The sequence below is a fragment of the Quercus robur genome, chromosome 5, assembly GCF_932294415.1.
Source record: "Quercus robur chromosome 5, dhQueRobu3.1, whole genome shotgun sequence".
NCBI classification, from domain to species: domain Eukaryota; kingdom Viridiplantae; phylum Streptophyta; class Magnoliopsida; order Fagales; family Fagaceae; genus Quercus; species Quercus robur.
In genome coordinates this window covers 32,664,488-32,680,197 of record NC_065538.1, presented here as the reverse complement: position 1 = coordinate 32,680,197, position 15,710 = coordinate 32,664,488, and the positions used below count along the sequence as shown (strand labels likewise).

Here is a 15,710-nt window from a genome sequence, read left to right as displayed (position 1 = left end):
TTACCGTTTACGGCGGTCCAGCACGCTCGCTTCGTAGGCTTAGTCTGCCCCAGGCCAAAAATACGAGCCGCTGATCTCGTTTTGGGTGCTGATTTGGTGGCGGCGATCTGGAAATGCCCTCGGGCTGCAGCTCCCTGGTGTTAGAGTGCATCGCTGCATTCGGATCCTTTATAAGGATTTAACGCGCTTATGCTGATGGGTGCGATCATACCAACACTAATGCACCGGATCCCATCAGAACTCCGCAGTTAAGCGTGTTTGGGCGAGAGTAGTACTAGGATGGGTGACCTCCTGGGAAGTCCTCGTGTTGCACCCCTCTCTTTTTCTTCGGATTTTTTTTTTTTTTGTTGCCGGGCTTGCCGTTTACGGCGGTCCAGCACGCTCGCTTCGTAGGCTTAGTCTGCCCCAGGCCAAAAATACGAGCCGCTGAACTCGTTTTGGGTGCTAATTTGATGGCGGCGATCTGGAAATGCCCTCGGGCTGCAGCTCCCTGGTGTTAGAGTGCATCGCTGCATTCGGATCCTTTATAAGGATTTAACGCGCTTATGCTGATGGGTGCGATCATACCAACACTAATGCACCGGATCCCATCAGAACTCCGCAGTTAAGCGTGTTTGGGCGAGAGTAGTACTAGGATGGGTGACCTCCTGGGAAGTCCTCGTGTTGCACCCCTCTCTTTTTCTTCGGATTTTTTTTTTTTTTGTCGCCGGGCTTACCGTTTACGGCGGTCCAGCACGCTCGCTTCGTAGGCTTAGTCTGCCCCAGGCCAAAAATACGAGCCGCTGATCTCGTTTTTGGTGCTAATTTGGTGGTGGCGATCTGGAAATGCCCTCGGGCTGCAGCTCCCTGGTGTTAGAGTGCATCGCTGCATTCGGATCCTTTATAAGGATTTAACGCGTTTATGCTGATGGGTGCGATCATACCAACACTAATGCACCGGATCCCATCAGAACTCCGCAGTTAAGCGTGTTTGGGCGAGAGTAGTACTAGGATGGGTGACCTCCTGGGAAGTCCTCGTGTTGCACCCCTCTCTTTTTCTTCGGATTTTTTTTTTTTTTTGTCGCCGGGCTTACCGTTTACGGCGGTCCAGCACGCTCGCTTCGTAGGCTTAGTCTGCCCCAGGCCAAAAATACGAGCCGCTGATCTCGTTTTGGGTGCTAATTTGGTGGCGGCGATCTGGAAATGCCCTCGGGCTGTAGCTCCCTGGTGTTAGAGTGCATCGCTGCATTCGGATCCTTTATAAGGATTTAACGCGCTTATGCTGATGGGTGCGATCATACCAACACTAATGCACCGGATCCCATCAGAACTCCGCAGTTAAGCGTGTTTGGGCGAGAGTAGTACTAGGATGGGTGACCTCCTGGGAAGTCCTCGTGTTGCACCCCTCTCTTTTTCTTCGGATTTTTTTTTTTTTGTCGCCGGGCTTACCATTTACGGCGGTCCAGCACGCTCGCTTCGTAGGCTTAGTCTGCCCCAGGCCAAAAATACGAGCCGCTGAACTCGTTTTGGGTGCTAATTTGGTGGCGGCGATCTGGAAATGCCCTCGGGCTGCAGCTCCCTGGTGTTAGAGTGCATCGCTGCATTCGGATCCCTTATAAGGATTTAACGCGCTTATGCTGATGGGTGCGATCATACCAACACTAATGCACCGGATCCCATCAGAACTCCGCAGTTAAGCGTGTTTGGGCGAGAGTAGTACTAGGATGGGTGACCTCCTGGGAAGTCCTCGTGTTGCACCCCTCTCTTTTTCTTCGGATTTTTTTTTTTTTGTCGCCGGGCTTACAGTTTACGGCGGTCCAGCACGCTCGCTTCGTAGGCTTAGTCTGCCCCAGGCCAAAAATACGAGCCGCTGAACTCGTTTTGGGTGCTAATTTGGTGGCGGCGATCTGGAAATGCCCTCGGGCTGCAGCTCCCTGGTGTTAGAGTGCATCGCTGCATTCGGATCCTTTATAAGGATTTAACGCGCTTATGCTGATGGGTGCGATCATACCAACACTAATGCACCGGATCCCATCAGAACTCCGCAGTTAAGCGTGTTTGGGCGAGAGTAGTACTAGGATGGGTGACCTCCTGGGAAGTCCTCGTGTTGCACCCCTCTCTTTTTCTTCGGATTTTTTTTTTTTTTGTCGCCGGGCTTACCGTTTACGGCGGTCCAGCACGCTCGCTTCGTAGGCTTAGTCTGCCCCAGGCCAAAAATACGAGCCGCTGATCTCGTTTTGGGTGCTAATTTGGTGGCGGCGATCTAGAAATGCCCTCGGGCTGCAGCTCCCTGGTGTTAGAGTGCATCGCTGCATTCGGATCCTTTATAAGGATTTAACGCGCTTATGCTGATGGGTGCGATCATACCAACACTAATGCACCAGATCCCATCAGAACTCCGCAGTTAAGCGTGATTGGGCGACAGTAGTACTAGGATGGGTGACCTCCTGGGAAGTCCTCGTGTTGCACCCCTCTCTTTTTCTTCGGATTTTTTTTTTTTTGTCGCTGGGCCTACCGTTTACGGCGGTCCAGCACGCTCGCTTCGTAGGCTTAGTCTGCCCCAGGCCAAAAATACGAGCCGCTGAACTCGTTTTGGGTGCTAATTTGGTGGCGGCGATCTGGAAATGCCCTCGGGCTGCAGCTCCCTGGTGTTAGAGTGCATCGCTGCATTCGGATCCCTTATAAGGATTTAACGCGCTTATGCTGATGGGTGCGATCATACCAACACTAATGCACCGGATCCCATCAGAACTCCGCAGTTAAGCGTGTTTGGGCGAGAGTAGTACTAGGATGGGTGACCTCCTGGGAAGTCCTCGTGTTGCACCCCTCTCTTTTTCTTCGGATTTTTTTTTTTTTGTCGCCGGGCTTACCGTTTACGGCGGTCCAGCACGCTCGCTTCGTAGGCTTAGTCTGCCCCAGGCCAAAAATACGAGCCGCTGAACTCGTTTTGGGTGCTAATTTGGTGGCGGCGATCTGGAAATGCCCTCGGGCTGCAGCTCCCTGGTGTTAGAGTGCATCGCTGTATTCGGATCCTTTATAAGGATTTAACGCGCTTATGCTGATGGGTGCGATCATACCAACACTAATGCACCGGATCCCATCAGAACTCCGCAGTTAAGCGTGTTTGGGCGAGAGTAGTACTAGGATGGGTGACCTCCTGGGAAGTCCTCGTGTTGCACCCCTCTCTTTTTCTTCGGATTTTTTTTTTTTTTGTCGCCGGGCTTACCGTTTACGGCGGTCCAGCACGCTCGCTTCGTAGGCTTAGTCTGCCCCAGGCCAAAAATACGAGCCGCTGACCTCGTTTTGGGTGCTAATTTGGTGGCGGCGATCTGGAAATGCCCTCGGGCTGCAGCTCCCTGGTGTTAGAGTGCATCGCTGCATTCGGATCCTTTATAAGGATTTAACGCGCTTATGCTGATGGGTGCGATCATACCAACACTAATGCACCAGATCCCATCAGAACTCCGCAGTTAAGCGTGTTTGGGCGACAGTAGTACTAGGATGGGTGACCTCCTGGGAAGTCCTCATGTTGCACCCCTCTCTTTTTCTTCGGATTTTTTTTTTTTTGTCGCTGGGCCTACCGTTTACGGCGGTCCAGCACGCTCGCTTCGTAGGCTTAGTCTGCCCCAGGCCAAAAATACGAGCCGCTGAACTCGTTTTGGGTGCTAATTTGGTGGCGGCGATCTGGAAATGCCCTCGGGCTGCAGCTCCCTGGTGTTAGAGTGCATCGCTGCATTCGGATCCTTTATAAGGATTTAACGCGCTTATGCTGATGGGTGCGATCATACCAACACTAATGCACCGGATCCCATCAGAACTCCGCAGTTAAGCGTGTTTGGGCGAGAGTAGTACTAGGATGGGTGACCTCCTGGGAAGTCCTCGTGTTGCACCCCTCTCTTTTTCTTCGGATTTTTTTTTTTTTGTCGCCGGGCTTACCGTTTACGGCGGTCCAGCACGCTCGCTTCGGAGGCTTAGTCTGCCCCAGGCCAAAAATACGAGCCGCTGAACTCGTTTTGGGTGCTAATTTGGTGGCGGCGATCTGGAAATGCCCTCGGGCTGCAGCTCCCTGGTGTTAGAGTGCATCGCTGCATTCGGATCCTTTATAAGGATTTAACGCGCTTATGCTGATGGGTGCGATCATACCAACACTAATGCACCGGATCCCATCAGAACTCCGCAGTTAAGCGTGTTTGGGCGAGAGTAGTACTAGGATGGGTGACCTCCTGGGAAGTCCTCGTGTTGCACCCCTCTCTTTTTCTTCGGATTTTTTTTTTTTTTGTCGTCGGGCTTACCGTTTACGGCGGTCCAGCACGCTCGCTTCGTAGGCTTAGTCTGCCCCAGGCCAAAAATACGAGCCGCTGATCTCGTTTTGGGTGCTAATTTGGTGGCGGCGATCTGGAAATGCCCTTGGGCTGCAGCTCCCTGGTGTTAGAGTGCATCGCTGCATTCGGATCCTTTATAAGGATTTAACGCGCTTATGCTGATGGGTGCGATCATACCAACACTAATGCACCGGATCCCATCAGAACTCCGCAGTTAAGCGTGTTTGGGCGAGAGTAGTACTAGGATCGGTGACCTCCTGGGAAGTCCTCGTGTTGCACCCCTCTCTTTTTCTTCGGATTTTTTTTTTTTGTCGCCGGGCTTACCGTTTACGGCGGTCCAGCACGCTCGCTTCGTAGGCTTAGTCTGCCCCAGGCCAAAAATACGAGCCGCTGAACTCGTTTTGGGTGCTAATTTGGTGGCGGCGATCTGGAAATGCCATCGGGCTGCAGCTCCCTGGTGTTAGAGTGCATCGCTGCATTCGGATCCTTTATAAGGATTTAACGCGCTTATGCTGATGGGTGCGATCATACCAACACTAATGCACCGGATCCCATCAGAACTCCGCAGTTAAGCGTGTTTGGGCGAGAGTAGTGCTAGGATGGGTGACCTCCTGGGAAGTCCTCGTGTTGCACCCCTCTCTTTTTCTTCGGATTTTTTTTTTTTTTGTCGCCGGGCTTACCGTTTACGGCGGTCCAGCACGCTCGCTTCGTAGGCTTAGTCTGCCCCAGGCCAAAAATACGAGCCGCTGAACTCGTTTTGGGTGCTAATTTGGTGGCGGCGATCTGGAAATGCCCTCGGGCTGCAGCTCCCTGGTGTTAGAGTGCATCGCTGCATTCGGATCCTTTATAAGGATTTAACGCGCTTATGCTGATGGGTGCGATCATACCAACACTAATGCACCGGATCCCATCAGAACTCCGCAGTTAAGCGTGTTTGGGCGAGAGTAGTACTAGGATGGGTGACCTCCTGGGAAGTCCTCGTGTTGCACCCCTCTCTTTTTCTTCGGATTTTTTTTTTTTTGTCGCCGGGCTTACCGTTTACGGCGGTCCAGCACGCTCGCTTCGTAGGCTTAGTCTGCCCCAGGCCAAAAATACGAGCCGCTGAACTCGTTTTGGGTGCTAATTTGGTGGCGGCGATCTGGAAATGCCCTCGGGCTGCAGCTCCCTGGTGTTAGAGTGCATCGCTGCATTCGGATCCCTTATAAGGATTTAACGCGCTTATGCTGATGGGTGCGATCATACCAACACTAATGCACCGGATCCCATCAGAACTCCGCAGTTAAGCGTGTTTGGGCGAGAGTAGTACTAGGATGGGTGACCTCCTGGGAAGTCCTCGTGTTGCACCCCTCTCTTTTTCTTCGGATTTTTTTTTTTTTGTCGCCGGGCTTACCGTTTACGGCGGTCCAGCACGCTCGCTTCGTAGGCTTAGTCTGCCCCAGGCCAAAAATACGAGCCGCTGAACTCGTTTTGGGTGCTAATTTGGTGGCGGCGATCTGGAAATGCCCTCGGGCTGCAGCTCCCTGGTGTTAGAGTGCATCGCTGCATTCGGATCCTTTATAAGGATTTAACGCGCTTATGCTGATGGGTGCGATCATACCAACACTAATGCACCGGATCCCATCAGAACTCCGCAGTTAAGCGTGTTTGGGCGAGAGTAGTACTAGGATGGGTGACCTCCTGGGAAGTCCTCGTGTTGCACCCCTCTCTTTTTCTTCGGATTTTTTTTTTTTTTGTCGTCGGGCTTACCGTTTACGGCGGTCCAGCACGCTCGCTTCGTAGGCTTAGTCTGCCCCAGGCCAAAAATACGAGCCGCTGATCTCGTTTTGGGTGCTAATTTGGTGGCGGCGATCTGGAAATGCCCTTGGGCTGCAGCTCCCTGGTGTTAGAGTGCATCGCTGCATTCGGATCCTTTATAAGGATTTAACGCGCTTATGCTGATGGGTGCGATCATACCAACACTAATGCACCGGATCCCATCAGAACTCCGCAGTTAAGCGTGTTTGGGCGAGAGTAGTACTAGGATCGGTGACCTCCTGGGAAGTCCTCGTGTTGCACCCCTCTCTTTTTCTTCGGATTTTTTTTTTTTTGTCGCCGGGCTTACCGTTTACGGCGGTCCAGCACGCTCGCTTCGTAGGCTTAGTCTGCCCCAGGCCAAAAGTACGAGCCGCTGAACTCGTTTTGGGTGCTAATTTGGTGGCGGCGATCTGGAAATGCCATCGGGCTGCAGCTCCCTGGTGTTAGAGTGCATCGCTGCATTCGGATCCTTTATAAGGATTTAACGCGCTTATGCTGATGGGTGCGATCATACCAACACTAATGCACCGGATCCCATCAGAACTCCGCAGTTAAGCGTGTTTGGGCGAGAGTAGTACTAGGATGGGTGACCTCCTGGGAAGTCCTCGTGTTGCACCCCTCTCTTTTTCTTCGGATTTTTTTTTTTTTTGTCGCCGGGCTTACCGTTTACGGCGGTCCAGCACGCTCGCTTCGTAGGCTTAGTCTGCCCCAGGCCAAAAATACGAGCCGCTGATCTCGTTTTGGGTGCTAATTTGGTGGCGGCGATCTGGAAATGCCCTCGGGCTGCAGCTCCCTGGTGTTAGAGTGCATCGCTGCATTCGGATCCTTTATAAGGATTTAACGCGCTTATGCTGATGGGTGCGATCATACCAACACTAATGCACCGGATCCCATCAGAACTCCGCAGTTAAGCGTGTTTGGGCGAGAGTAGTACTAGGATTGGTGACCTCCTGGGAAGTCCTCGTGTTGCACCCCTCTCTTTTTCTTCGGATTTTTTTTTTTTTGTCGCCGGGCTTACCGTTTACGGCGGTCCAGCACGCTCGCTTCGTAGGCTTAGTCTGCCCCAGGCCAAAAATACGAGCCGCTGAACTCGGTTTGGGTGCTAATTTGGTGGCGGCGATCTGGAAATGCCCTCGGGCTGCAGCTCCCTGGTGTTAGAGTGCATCGCTGCATTCGGATCCTTTATAAGGATTTAACGCGCTTATGCTGATGGGTGCGATCATACCAACACTAATGCACCGGATCCCATCAGAACTCCGCAGTTAAGCGTGTTTGGGCGAGAGTAGTACTAGGATGGGTGACCTCCTGGGAAGTCCTCGTGTTGCACCCCTCTCTTTTTCTTCGGATTTTTTTTTTTTTGTCGCCGGGCTTACCGTTTACGGCGGTCCAGCACGCTCGCTTCGTAGGCTTAGTCTGCCCCAGGCCAAAAATACGAGCCGCTGAACTCGTTTTGGGTGCTAATTTGGTGGCGGCGATCTGGAAATGCCCTCGGGCTGCAGCTCCCTGGTGTTAGAGTGCATCGCTGCATTCGGATCCTTTATAAGGATTTAACGCGCTTATGCTGATGGGTGCGATCATACCAACACTAATGCACCGGATCCCATCAGAACTCCGCAGTTAAGCGTGTTTGGGCGAGAGTAGTACTAGGATGGGTGACCTCCTGGGAAGTCCTCGTGTTGCACCCCTCTCTTTTTCTTCGGATTTTTTTTTTTTTTGTCGCCGGGCTTACCGTTTACGGCGGTCCAGCACGCTCGCTTCGTAGGCTTAGTCTGCCCCAGGCCAAAAATACGAGCCGCTGATCTCGTTTTGGGTGCTAATTTGGTGGCGGCGATCTGGAAATGCCCTCGGGCTGCAGCTCCCTGGTGTTAGAGTGCATCGCTGCATTCGGATCCTTTATAAGGATTTAACGCGCTTATGCTGATGGGTGCGATCATACCAACACTAATGCACCAGATCCCATCAGAACTCCGCAGTTAAGCGTGTTTGGGCGACAGTAGTACTAGGATGGGTGACCTCCTGGGAAGTCCTCGTGTTGCACCCCTCTCTTTTTCTTCGGATTTTTTTTTTTTTGTCGCTGGGCCTACCGTTTACGGCGGTCCAGCACGCTCGCTTCGTAGGCTTAGTCTGCCCCAGGCCAAAAATACGAGCCGCTGAACTCGTTTTGGGTGCTAATTTGGTGGCGGCGATCTGGAAATGCCCTCGGGCTGCAGCTCCCTGGTGTTAGAGTGCATCGCTGCATTCGGATCCTTTATAAGGATTTAACGCGCTTATGCTGATGGGTGCGATCATACCAACACTAATGCACCGGATCCCATCAGAACTCCGCAGTTAAGCGTGTTTGGGCGAGAGTAGTACTAGGATGGGTGACCTCCTGGGAAGTCCTCGTGTTGCACCCCTCTCTTTTTCTTCGGATTTTTTTTTTTTTGTCGCCGGGCTTACCGTTTACGGCGGTCCAGCACGCTCGCTTCGTAGGCTTAGTCTGCCCCAGGCCAAAAATACGAGCCGCTGAACTCGTTTTGGGTGCGAATTTGGTGGCGGCGATCTGGAAATGCCCTCGGGCTGCAGCTCCCTGGTGTTAGAGTGCATCGCTTCATTCGGATCCTTTATAAGGATTTAACGCGCTTATGCTGATGGGTGCGATCATACCAACACTAATGCACCGGATCCCATCAGAACTCCGCAGTTAAGCGTGTTTGGGCGAGAGTAGTACTAGGATGGGTGACCTCCTGGGAAGTCCTCGTGTTGCACCCCTCTCTTTTTCTTCGGATTTTTTTTTTTTTTGTCGTCGGGCTTACCGTTTACGGCGGTCCAGCACGCTCGCTTCGTAGGCTTAGTCTGCCCCAGGCCAAAAATACGAGCCGCTGATCTCGTTTTGGGTGCTAATTTGGTGGCGGCGATCTGGAAATGCCCTTGGGCTGCAGCTCCCTGGTGTTAGAGTGCATCGCTGCATTCGGATCCTTTATAAGGATTTAACGCGCTTATGCTGATGGGTGCGATCATACCAACACTAATGCACCGGATCCCATCAGAACTCCGCAGTTAAGCGTGTTTGGGCGAGAGTAGTACTAGGATCGGTGACCTCCTGGGAAGTCCTCGTGTTGCACCCCTCTCTTTTTCTTCGGATTTTTTTTTTTTTGTCGCCGGGCTTACCGTTTACGGCGGTCCAGCACGCTCGCTTCGTAGGCTTAGTCTGCCCCAGGCCAAAAATACGAGCCGCTGAACTCGTTTTGGGTGCTAATTTGGTGGCGGCGATCTGGAAATGCCATCGGGCTGCAGCTCCCTGGTGTTAGAGTGCATCGCTGCATTCGGATCCTTTATAAGGATTTAACGCGCTTATGCTGATGGGTGCGATCATACCAACACTAATGCACCGGATCCCATCAGAACTCCGCAGTTAAGCGTGTTTGGGCGAGAGTAGTACTAGGATGGGTGACCTCCTGGGAAGTCCTCGTGTTGCACCCCTCTCTTTTTCTTCGGATTTTTTTTTTTTTTGTCGCCGGGCTTACCGTTTACGGCGGTCCAGCACGCTCGCTTCGTAGGCTTAGTCTGCCCCAGGCCAAAAATACGAGCCGCTGATCTCGTTTTGGGTGCTAATTTGGTGGCGGCGATCTGGAAATGCCCTCGGGCTGCAGCTCCCTGGTGTTAGAGTGCATCGCTGCATTCGGATCCTTTATAAGGATTTAACGCGCTTATGCTGATGGGTGCGATCATACCAACACTAATGCACCGGATCCCATCAGAACTCCGCAGTTAAGCGTGTTTGGGCGAGAGTAGTACTAGGATTGGTGACCTCCTGGGAAGTCCTCGTGTTGCACCCCTCTCTTTTTCTTCGGATTTTTTTTTTTTTGTCGCCGGGCTTACCGTTTACGGCGGTCCAGCACGCTCGCTTCGTAGGCTTAGTCTGCCCCAGGCCAAAAATACGAGCCGCTGAACTCGTTTTGGGTGCTAAAATGGTGGCGGCGATCTGGAAATGCCCTCGGGCTGCAGCTCCCTGGTGTTAGAGTGCATCGCTGCATTCGGATCCTTTATAAGGATTTAACGCGCTTATGCTGATGGGTGCGATCATACCAACACTAATGCACCGGATCCCATCAGAACTCCGCAGTTAAGCGTGTTTGGGCGAGAGTAGTACTAGGATGGGTGACCTCCTGGGAAGTCCTCGTGTTGCACCCCTCTCTTTTTCTTCGGATTTTTTTTTTTTTGTCGCCGGGCTTACCGTTTACGGCGGTCCAGCACGCTCGCTTCGTAGGCTTAGTCTGCCCCAGGCCAAAAATACGAGCCGCTGAACTCGTTTTGGGTGCTAATTTGGTGGCGGCGATCTGGAAATGCCCTCGGGCTGCAGCTCCCTGGTGTTAGAGTGCATCGCTGCATTCGGATCCCTTATAAGGATTTAACGCGCTTATGCTGATGGGTGCGATCATACCAACACTAATGCACCGGATCCCATCAGAACTCCGCAGTTAAGCGTGTTTGGGCGAGAGTAGTACTAGGATGGGTGACCTCCTGGGAAGTCCTCGTGTTGCACCCCTCTCTTTTTCTTCGGATTTTTTTTTTTTTGTCGCCGGGCTTACCGTTTACGGCGGTCCAGCACGCTCGCTTCGTAGGCTTAGTCTGCCCCAGGCCAAAAATACGAGCCGCTGAACTCGTTTTGGGTGCTAATTTGGTGGCGGCGATCTGGAAATGCCCTCGGGCTGCAGCTCCCTGGTGTTAGAGTGCATCGCTGCATTCGGATCCTTTATAAGGATTTAACGCGCTTATGCTGATGGGTGCGATCATACCAACACTAATGCACCGGATCCCATCAGAACTCCGCAGTTAAGCGTGTTTGGGCGAGAGTAGTACTAGGATGGGTGACCTCCTGGGAAGTCCTCGTGTTGCACCCCTCTCTTTTTCTTCGGATTTTTTTTTTTTTTGTTGCCGGGCTTACCGTTTACGGCGGTCCAGCACGCTCGCTTCGTAGGCTTAGTCTGCCCCAGGCCAAAAATACGAGCCGCTGATCTCGTTTTGGGTGCTAATTTGGTGGCGGCGATCTGGAAATGCCCTCGGGCTGCAGCTCCCTGGTGTTAGAGTGCATCGCTGCATTCGGATCCTTTATAAGGATTTAACGCGCTTATGCTGATGGGTGCGATCATACCAACACTAATGCACCAGATCCCATCAGAACTCCGCAGTTAAGCGTGATTGGGCGACAGTAGTACTAGGATGGGTGACCTCCTGGGAAGTCCTCGTGTTGCACCCCTCTCTTTTTCTTCGGATTTTTTTTTTTTTGTCGCTGGGCCTACCGTTTACGGCGGTCCAGCACGCTCGCTTCGTAGGCTTAGTCTGCCCCAGGCCAAAAATACGAGCCGCTGAACTCGTTTTGGGTGCTAATTTGGTGGCGGCGATCTGGAAATGCCCTCGGGCTGCAGCTCCCTGGTGTTAGAGTGCATCGCTGCATTCGGATCCTTTATAAGGATTTAACGCGCTTATGCTGATGGGTGCGATCATACCAACACTAATGCACCGGATCCCATCAGAACTCCGCAGTTAAGCGTGTTTGGGCGAGAGTAGTACTAGGATGGGTGACCTCCTGGGAAGTCCTCGTGTTGCACCCCTCTCTTTTTCTTCGGATTTTTTTTTTTTTGTCGCCGGGCTTACCGTTTACGGCGGTCCAGCACGCTCGCTTCGTAGGCTTAGTCTGCCCCAGGCCAAAAATACGAGCCGCTGAACTCGTTTTGGGTGCTAATTTGGTGGCGGCGATCTGGAAATGCCCTCGGGCTGCAGCTCCCTGGTGTTAGAGTGCATCGCTTCATTCGGATCCTTTATAAGGATTTAACGCGCTTATGCTGATGGGTGCGATCATACCAACACTAATGCACCGGATCCCATCAGAACTCCGCAGTTAAGCGTGTTTGGGCGAGAGTAGTACTAGGATGGGTGACCTCCTGGGAAGTCCTCGTGTTGCACCCCTCTCTTTTTCTTCGGATTTTTTTTTTTTTTTGTCGTCGGGCTTACCGTTTACGGCGGTCCAGCACGCTCGCTTCGTAGGCTTAGTCTGCCCCAGGCCAAAAATACGAGCCGCTGATCTCGTTTTGGGTGCTAATTTGGTGGCGGCGATCTGGAAATGCCCTTGGGCTGCAGCTCCCTGGTGTTAGAGTGCATCGCTGCATTCGGATCCTTTATAAGGATTTAACGCGCTTATGCTGATGGGTGCGATCATACCAACACTAATGCACCGGATCCCATCAGAACTCCGCAGTTAAGCGTGTTTGGGCGAGAGTAGTACTAGGATCGGTGACCTCCTGGGAAGTCCTCGTGTTGCACCCCTCTCTTTTTCTTCGGATTTTTTTTTTTTTGTCGCCGGGCTTACCGTTTACGGCGGTCCAGCACGCTCGCTTCGTAGGCTTAGTCTGCCCCAGGCCAAAAATACGAGCCGCTGAACTCGTTTTGGGTGCTAATTTGGTGGCGGCGATCTGGAAATGCCATCGGGCTGCAGCTCCCTGGTGTTAGAGTGCATCGCTGCATTCGGATCCTTTATAAGGATTTAACGCGCTTATGCTGATGGGTGCGATCATACCAACACTAATGCACCAGATCCCATCAGAACTCCGCAGTTAAGCGTGTTTGGGCGAGAGTAGTACTAGGATGGGTGACCTCCTGGGAAGTCCTTGTGTTGCACCCCTCTCTTTTTCTTCGGATTTTTTTTTTTTTTTGTCGCCGGGCTTACCGTTTACGGCGGTCCAGCACGCTCGCTTCGTAGGCTTAGTCTGCCCCAGGCCAAAAATACGAGCCGCTGATCTCGTTTTGGGTGCTAATTTGGTGGCGGCGATCTGGAAATGCCCTCGGGCTGCAGCTCCCTGGTGTTAGAGTGCATCGCTGCATTCGGATCCTTTATAAGGATTTAACGCGCATATGCTGATGGGTGCGATCATACCAACACTAATGCACCGGATCCCATCAGAACTCCGCAGTTAAGCGTGTTTGGGCGAGAGTAGTACTAGGATTGGTGACCTCCTGGGAAGTCCTCGTGTTGCACCCCTCTCTTTTTCTTCGGATTTTTTTTTTTTTGTCGCCGGGCTTACCGTTTACGGCGGTCCAGCACGCTCGCTTCGTAGGCTTAGTCTGCCCCAGGCCAAAAATACGAGCCGCTGAACTCGTTTTGGGTGCTAATTTGGTGGCGGCGATCTGGAAATGCCCTCGGGCTGCAGCTCCCTGGTGTTAGAGTGCATCGCTGCATTCGGATCCTTTATAAGGATTTAACGCGCTTATGCTGATGGGTGCGATCATACCAACACTAATGCACCGGATCCCATCAGAACTCCGCAGTTAAGCGTGTTTGGGCGAGAGTAGTACTAGGATGGGTGACCTCCTGGGAAGTCCTCGTGTTGCACCCCTCTCTTTTTCTTCGGATTTTTTTTTTTTTTGTCGCCGGGCTTACCGTTTACGGCGGTCCAGCACGCTCGCTTCGTAGGCTTAGTCTGCCCCAGGCCAAAAATACGAGCCGCTGATCTCGTTTTGGGTGCTAATTTGGTGGCGGCGATCTGGAAATGCCCTCGGGCTGCAGCTCCCTGGTGTTAGAGTGCATCGCTGCATTCGGATCCTTTATAAGGATTTAACGCGCTTATGCTGATGGGTGCGATCATACCAACACTAATGCACCGGATCCCATCAGAACTCCGCAGTTAAGCGTGTTTGGGCGAGAGTAGTACTAGGATGGGTGACCTCCTGGGAAGTCCTCGTGTTGCACCCCTCTCTTTTTCTTCGGATTTTTTTTTTTTGGTCGCCGGGCTTATCGTTTACGGCGGTCCAGCACGCTCGCTTCGTAGGCTTAGTCTGCCCCAGGCCAAAAATACGAGCCGCTGATCTCGTTTTGGGTGCTAATTTGGTGGCGGCGATCTGGAAATGCCCTCGGGCTGCAGCTCCCTGGTGTTAGAGTGCATCGCTGCATTCGGATCCTTTATAAGGATTTAACGCGCTTATGCTGATGGGTGCGATCATACCAACACTAATGCACCGGATCCCATCAGAACTCCGCAGTTAAGCGTGTTTGGGCGAGAGTAGTACTAGGATGGGTGACCTCCTGGGAAGTCCCCGTGTTGCACCCCTCTCTTTTTCTTCGGATTTTTTTTTTTTTTGTCGCCGGGCTTACCGTTTACGGCGGTCCAGCACGCTCGCTTCGTAGGCTTAGTCTGCCCCAGGCCAAAAATACGAGCCGCTGAACTCGTTTTGGGTGCTAATTTGGTGGCGGCGATCTGGAAATGCCCTCGGGCTGCAGCTCCCTGGTGTTAGAGTGCATCGCTGCATTCGGATCCTTTATAAGGATTTAACGCGCTTATGCTGATGGGTGCGATCATACCAACACTAATGCACCGGATCCCATCAGAACTCCGCAGTTAAGCGTGTATGGGCGAGAGTAGTACTAGGATGGGTGACCTCCTGGGAAGTCCTCGTGTTGCACCCCTCTCTTTTTCTTCGGATTTTTTTTTTTTTTTGTCGCCGGGCTTACCGTTTACGGCGGTCCAGCACGCTCGCTTCGTAGGCTTAGTCTGCCCCAGGCCAAAAATACGAGCCGCTGATCTCGTTTTGGGTGCTAATTTGGTGGCGGCGATCTGGAAATGCCCTCGGGCTGCAGCTCCCTGGTGTTAGAGTGCATCGCTGCATTCGGATCCTTTATAAGGATTTAACGCGCTTATGCTGATGGGTGCGATCATACCAACACTAATGCACCGGATCCCATCAGAACTCCGCAGTTAAGCGTGTTTGGGCGAGAGTAGTACTAGGATGGGTGACCTCCTGGGAAGTCCTCGTGTTGCACCCCTCTCTTTTTCTTCGGATTTTTTTTTTTTTTGTCGCCGGGCTTACCGTTTACGGCGGTCCAGCACGCTCGCTTCGTAGGCTTAGTCTGCCCCAGGCCAAAAATACGAGCCGCTGATCTCGTTTTGGGTGCTAATTTGGTGGCGGCGATCTGGAAATGCCCTCGGGCTGCAGCTCCCTGGTGTTAGAGTGCATCGCTGCATTCGGATCCTTTATAAGGATTTAACGCGCTTATGCTGATGGGTGCGATCATACCAACACAAATGCACCGGATCCCATCAGAACTCCGCAGTTAAGCGTGTTTGGGCGAGAGTAGTACTAGGATGGGTGACCTCCTGGGAAGTCCTCGTGTTGCACCCCTCTCTTTTTCTTCGGATTTTTTTTTTTTTTGTCGCCGGGCTTACCGTTTACGGCGGTCCAGCACGCTCGCTTCGTAGGCTTAGTCTGCCCCAGGCCAAAAATACGAGCCGCTGAACTCGTTTTGGGTGCTAATTTGGTGGCGGCGATCTGGAAATGCCCTCGGGCTGCAGCTTCCTGGTGTTAGAGTGCATCGCTTCATTCGGATCCTTTATAATGATTTAACGCGCTTATGCTGATGGGTGCGATCATACCAACACTAATGCACCGGATCCCATCAGAACTCCGCAGTTAAGCGTGTTTGGGCGAGAGTAGTACTAGGATGGGTGACCTCCTGGGAAGTCCTCGTGTTGCACCCCTCTCTTTTTCTTCGGATTTTTTTTTTTTTTTGTCGCCGGGCTTACCGTTTATGGCGGTCCAGCACGCTCGCTTCGTAGGCTTAGTCTGCCCCAGGCCAAAAATACG

At 52.4% G+C, this 15,710-nt stretch overlaps 44 non-coding genes across 44 annotated transcripts; all 44 read left to right on the top strand.

Annotated features, from left to right (window-relative positions):
• Positions 1 to 197: 197 nt before the first annotated feature.
• Positions 198 to 316, top strand: LOC126731564 (5S ribosomal RNA). Its single transcript, XR_007658809.1, has one exon. It is a non-coding gene; the product is annotated as a 5S ribosomal RNA (ribosomal RNA).
• A 237-nt stretch (positions 317 to 553) lies between these two features.
• LOC126731553 (5S ribosomal RNA) lies at positions 554 to 672 on the top strand. Its single transcript, XR_007658798.1, has one exon. It is a non-coding gene; the product is annotated as a 5S ribosomal RNA (ribosomal RNA).
• Positions 673 to 909: 237 nt separating this feature from the next.
• On the top strand, positions 910 to 1,028 carry LOC126731542 (5S ribosomal RNA). Its single transcript, XR_007658787.1, has one exon. It is a non-coding gene; the product is annotated as a 5S ribosomal RNA (ribosomal RNA).
• A 238-nt stretch (positions 1,029 to 1,266) lies between these two features.
• LOC126731530 (5S ribosomal RNA) lies at positions 1,267 to 1,385 on the top strand. The gene has a single exon (XR_007658775.1). It is a non-coding gene; the product is annotated as a 5S ribosomal RNA (ribosomal RNA).
• A 236-nt stretch (positions 1,386 to 1,621) lies between these two features.
• Positions 1,622 to 1,740, top strand: LOC126731519 (5S ribosomal RNA). Its single transcript, XR_007658764.1, has one exon. It is a non-coding gene; the product is annotated as a 5S ribosomal RNA (ribosomal RNA).
• Positions 1,741 to 1,976: 236 nt separating this feature from the next.
• LOC126731508 (5S ribosomal RNA) lies at positions 1,977 to 2,095 on the top strand. Its single transcript, XR_007658753.1, has one exon. It is a non-coding gene; the product is annotated as a 5S ribosomal RNA (ribosomal RNA).
• Positions 2,096 to 2,332: 237 nt separating this feature from the next.
• LOC126731846 (5S ribosomal RNA) lies at positions 2,333 to 2,451 on the top strand. Its single transcript, XR_007659082.1, has one exon. It is a non-coding gene; the product is annotated as a 5S ribosomal RNA (ribosomal RNA).
• A 236-nt stretch (positions 2,452 to 2,687) lies between these two features.
• Positions 2,688 to 2,806, top strand: LOC126731497 (5S ribosomal RNA). Its single transcript, XR_007658742.1, has one exon. It is a non-coding gene; the product is annotated as a 5S ribosomal RNA (ribosomal RNA).
• Positions 2,807 to 3,042: 236 nt separating this feature from the next.
• On the top strand, positions 3,043 to 3,161 carry LOC126731486 (5S ribosomal RNA). Its single transcript, XR_007658731.1, has one exon. It is a non-coding gene; the product is annotated as a 5S ribosomal RNA (ribosomal RNA).
• Positions 3,162 to 3,398: 237 nt separating this feature from the next.
• Positions 3,399 to 3,517, top strand: LOC126731856 (5S ribosomal RNA). The gene has a single exon (XR_007659092.1). It is a non-coding gene; the product is annotated as a 5S ribosomal RNA (ribosomal RNA).
• A 236-nt stretch (positions 3,518 to 3,753) lies between these two features.
• On the top strand, positions 3,754 to 3,872 carry LOC126731474 (5S ribosomal RNA). Its single transcript, XR_007658719.1, has one exon. It is a non-coding gene; the product is annotated as a 5S ribosomal RNA (ribosomal RNA).
• A 236-nt stretch (positions 3,873 to 4,108) lies between these two features.
• On the top strand, positions 4,109 to 4,227 carry LOC126731461 (5S ribosomal RNA). The gene has a single exon (XR_007658708.1). It is a non-coding gene; the product is annotated as a 5S ribosomal RNA (ribosomal RNA).
• A 237-nt stretch (positions 4,228 to 4,464) lies between these two features.
• Positions 4,465 to 4,583, top strand: LOC126731658 (5S ribosomal RNA). The gene has a single exon (XR_007658901.1). It is a non-coding gene; the product is annotated as a 5S ribosomal RNA (ribosomal RNA).
• A 235-nt stretch (positions 4,584 to 4,818) lies between these two features.
• Positions 4,819 to 4,937, top strand: LOC126731420 (5S ribosomal RNA). Its single transcript, XR_007658667.1, has one exon. It is a non-coding gene; the product is annotated as a 5S ribosomal RNA (ribosomal RNA).
• A 237-nt stretch (positions 4,938 to 5,174) lies between these two features.
• LOC126731450 (5S ribosomal RNA) lies at positions 5,175 to 5,293 on the top strand. The gene has a single exon (XR_007658697.1). It is a non-coding gene; the product is annotated as a 5S ribosomal RNA (ribosomal RNA).
• Positions 5,294 to 5,529: 236 nt separating this feature from the next.
• Positions 5,530 to 5,648, top strand: LOC126731439 (5S ribosomal RNA). Its single transcript, XR_007658686.1, has one exon. It is a non-coding gene; the product is annotated as a 5S ribosomal RNA (ribosomal RNA).
• Positions 5,649 to 5,884: 236 nt separating this feature from the next.
• Positions 5,885 to 6,003, top strand: LOC126731428 (5S ribosomal RNA). The gene has a single exon (XR_007658675.1). It is a non-coding gene; the product is annotated as a 5S ribosomal RNA (ribosomal RNA).
• A 237-nt stretch (positions 6,004 to 6,240) lies between these two features.
• Positions 6,241 to 6,359, top strand: LOC126731657 (5S ribosomal RNA). Its single transcript, XR_007658900.1, has one exon. It is a non-coding gene; the product is annotated as a 5S ribosomal RNA (ribosomal RNA).
• Positions 6,360 to 6,595: 236 nt separating this feature from the next.
• LOC126731417 (5S ribosomal RNA) lies at positions 6,596 to 6,714 on the top strand. Its single transcript, XR_007658664.1, has one exon. It is a non-coding gene; the product is annotated as a 5S ribosomal RNA (ribosomal RNA).
• Positions 6,715 to 6,951: 237 nt separating this feature from the next.
• Positions 6,952 to 7,070, top strand: LOC126731596 (5S ribosomal RNA). The gene has a single exon (XR_007658840.1). It is a non-coding gene; the product is annotated as a 5S ribosomal RNA (ribosomal RNA).
• A 236-nt stretch (positions 7,071 to 7,306) lies between these two features.
• LOC126731406 (5S ribosomal RNA) lies at positions 7,307 to 7,425 on the top strand. The gene has a single exon (XR_007658653.1). It is a non-coding gene; the product is annotated as a 5S ribosomal RNA (ribosomal RNA).
• Positions 7,426 to 7,661: 236 nt separating this feature from the next.
• LOC126731395 (5S ribosomal RNA) lies at positions 7,662 to 7,780 on the top strand. Its single transcript, XR_007658642.1, has one exon. It is a non-coding gene; the product is annotated as a 5S ribosomal RNA (ribosomal RNA).
• A 237-nt stretch (positions 7,781 to 8,017) lies between these two features.
• On the top strand, positions 8,018 to 8,136 carry LOC126731799 (5S ribosomal RNA). Its single transcript, XR_007659038.1, has one exon. It is a non-coding gene; the product is annotated as a 5S ribosomal RNA (ribosomal RNA).
• A 236-nt stretch (positions 8,137 to 8,372) lies between these two features.
• LOC126731384 (5S ribosomal RNA) lies at positions 8,373 to 8,491 on the top strand. The gene has a single exon (XR_007658631.1). It is a non-coding gene; the product is annotated as a 5S ribosomal RNA (ribosomal RNA).
• Positions 8,492 to 8,727: 236 nt separating this feature from the next.
• LOC126731373 (5S ribosomal RNA) lies at positions 8,728 to 8,846 on the top strand. Its single transcript, XR_007658620.1, has one exon. It is a non-coding gene; the product is annotated as a 5S ribosomal RNA (ribosomal RNA).
• Positions 8,847 to 9,083: 237 nt separating this feature from the next.
• LOC126731655 (5S ribosomal RNA) lies at positions 9,084 to 9,202 on the top strand. The gene has a single exon (XR_007658898.1). It is a non-coding gene; the product is annotated as a 5S ribosomal RNA (ribosomal RNA).
• Positions 9,203 to 9,438: 236 nt separating this feature from the next.
• LOC126731361 (5S ribosomal RNA) lies at positions 9,439 to 9,557 on the top strand. Its single transcript, XR_007658608.1, has one exon. It is a non-coding gene; the product is annotated as a 5S ribosomal RNA (ribosomal RNA).
• Positions 9,558 to 9,794: 237 nt separating this feature from the next.
• LOC126731595 (5S ribosomal RNA) lies at positions 9,795 to 9,913 on the top strand. The gene has a single exon (XR_007658839.1). It is a non-coding gene; the product is annotated as a 5S ribosomal RNA (ribosomal RNA).
• A 236-nt stretch (positions 9,914 to 10,149) lies between these two features.
• Positions 10,150 to 10,268, top strand: LOC126731350 (5S ribosomal RNA). The gene has a single exon (XR_007658597.1). It is a non-coding gene; the product is annotated as a 5S ribosomal RNA (ribosomal RNA).
• Positions 10,269 to 10,504: 236 nt separating this feature from the next.
• On the top strand, positions 10,505 to 10,623 carry LOC126731338 (5S ribosomal RNA). Its single transcript, XR_007658586.1, has one exon. It is a non-coding gene; the product is annotated as a 5S ribosomal RNA (ribosomal RNA).
• A 236-nt stretch (positions 10,624 to 10,859) lies between these two features.
• LOC126731326 (5S ribosomal RNA) lies at positions 10,860 to 10,978 on the top strand. Its single transcript, XR_007658575.1, has one exon. It is a non-coding gene; the product is annotated as a 5S ribosomal RNA (ribosomal RNA).
• A 237-nt stretch (positions 10,979 to 11,215) lies between these two features.
• LOC126731845 (5S ribosomal RNA) lies at positions 11,216 to 11,334 on the top strand. The gene has a single exon (XR_007659081.1). It is a non-coding gene; the product is annotated as a 5S ribosomal RNA (ribosomal RNA).
• A 236-nt stretch (positions 11,335 to 11,570) lies between these two features.
• LOC126731314 (5S ribosomal RNA) lies at positions 11,571 to 11,689 on the top strand. Its single transcript, XR_007658564.1, has one exon. It is a non-coding gene; the product is annotated as a 5S ribosomal RNA (ribosomal RNA).
• A 236-nt stretch (positions 11,690 to 11,925) lies between these two features.
• On the top strand, positions 11,926 to 12,044 carry LOC126731302 (5S ribosomal RNA). Its single transcript, XR_007658553.1, has one exon. It is a non-coding gene; the product is annotated as a 5S ribosomal RNA (ribosomal RNA).
• A 238-nt stretch (positions 12,045 to 12,282) lies between these two features.
• Positions 12,283 to 12,401, top strand: LOC126731654 (5S ribosomal RNA). The gene has a single exon (XR_007658897.1). It is a non-coding gene; the product is annotated as a 5S ribosomal RNA (ribosomal RNA).
• A 236-nt stretch (positions 12,402 to 12,637) lies between these two features.
• Positions 12,638 to 12,756, top strand: LOC126731433 (5S ribosomal RNA). Its single transcript, XR_007658680.1, has one exon. It is a non-coding gene; the product is annotated as a 5S ribosomal RNA (ribosomal RNA).
• Positions 12,757 to 12,994: 238 nt separating this feature from the next.
• On the top strand, positions 12,995 to 13,113 carry LOC126731594 (5S ribosomal RNA). The gene has a single exon (XR_007658838.1). It is a non-coding gene; the product is annotated as a 5S ribosomal RNA (ribosomal RNA).
• Positions 13,114 to 13,349: 236 nt separating this feature from the next.
• Positions 13,350 to 13,468, top strand: LOC126731291 (5S ribosomal RNA). Its single transcript, XR_007658542.1, has one exon. It is a non-coding gene; the product is annotated as a 5S ribosomal RNA (ribosomal RNA).
• Positions 13,469 to 13,705: 237 nt separating this feature from the next.
• LOC126731279 (5S ribosomal RNA) lies at positions 13,706 to 13,824 on the top strand. Its single transcript, XR_007658531.1, has one exon. It is a non-coding gene; the product is annotated as a 5S ribosomal RNA (ribosomal RNA).
• A 236-nt stretch (positions 13,825 to 14,060) lies between these two features.
• On the top strand, positions 14,061 to 14,179 carry LOC126730581 (5S ribosomal RNA). The gene has a single exon (XR_007657850.1). It is a non-coding gene; the product is annotated as a 5S ribosomal RNA (ribosomal RNA).
• A 237-nt stretch (positions 14,180 to 14,416) lies between these two features.
• On the top strand, positions 14,417 to 14,535 carry LOC126730683 (5S ribosomal RNA). The gene has a single exon (XR_007657946.1). It is a non-coding gene; the product is annotated as a 5S ribosomal RNA (ribosomal RNA).
• Positions 14,536 to 14,773: 238 nt separating this feature from the next.
• On the top strand, positions 14,774 to 14,892 carry LOC126731268 (5S ribosomal RNA). The gene has a single exon (XR_007658520.1). It is a non-coding gene; the product is annotated as a 5S ribosomal RNA (ribosomal RNA).
• Positions 14,893 to 15,129: 237 nt separating this feature from the next.
• Positions 15,130 to 15,248, top strand: LOC126730638 (5S ribosomal RNA). Its single transcript, XR_007657903.1, has one exon. It is a non-coding gene; the product is annotated as a 5S ribosomal RNA (ribosomal RNA).
• Positions 15,249 to 15,485: 237 nt separating this feature from the next.
• LOC126731257 (5S ribosomal RNA) lies at positions 15,486 to 15,604 on the top strand. Its single transcript, XR_007658509.1, has one exon. It is a non-coding gene; the product is annotated as a 5S ribosomal RNA (ribosomal RNA).
• The last annotated feature ends 106 nt before the right edge of the window (positions 15,605 to 15,710 follow it).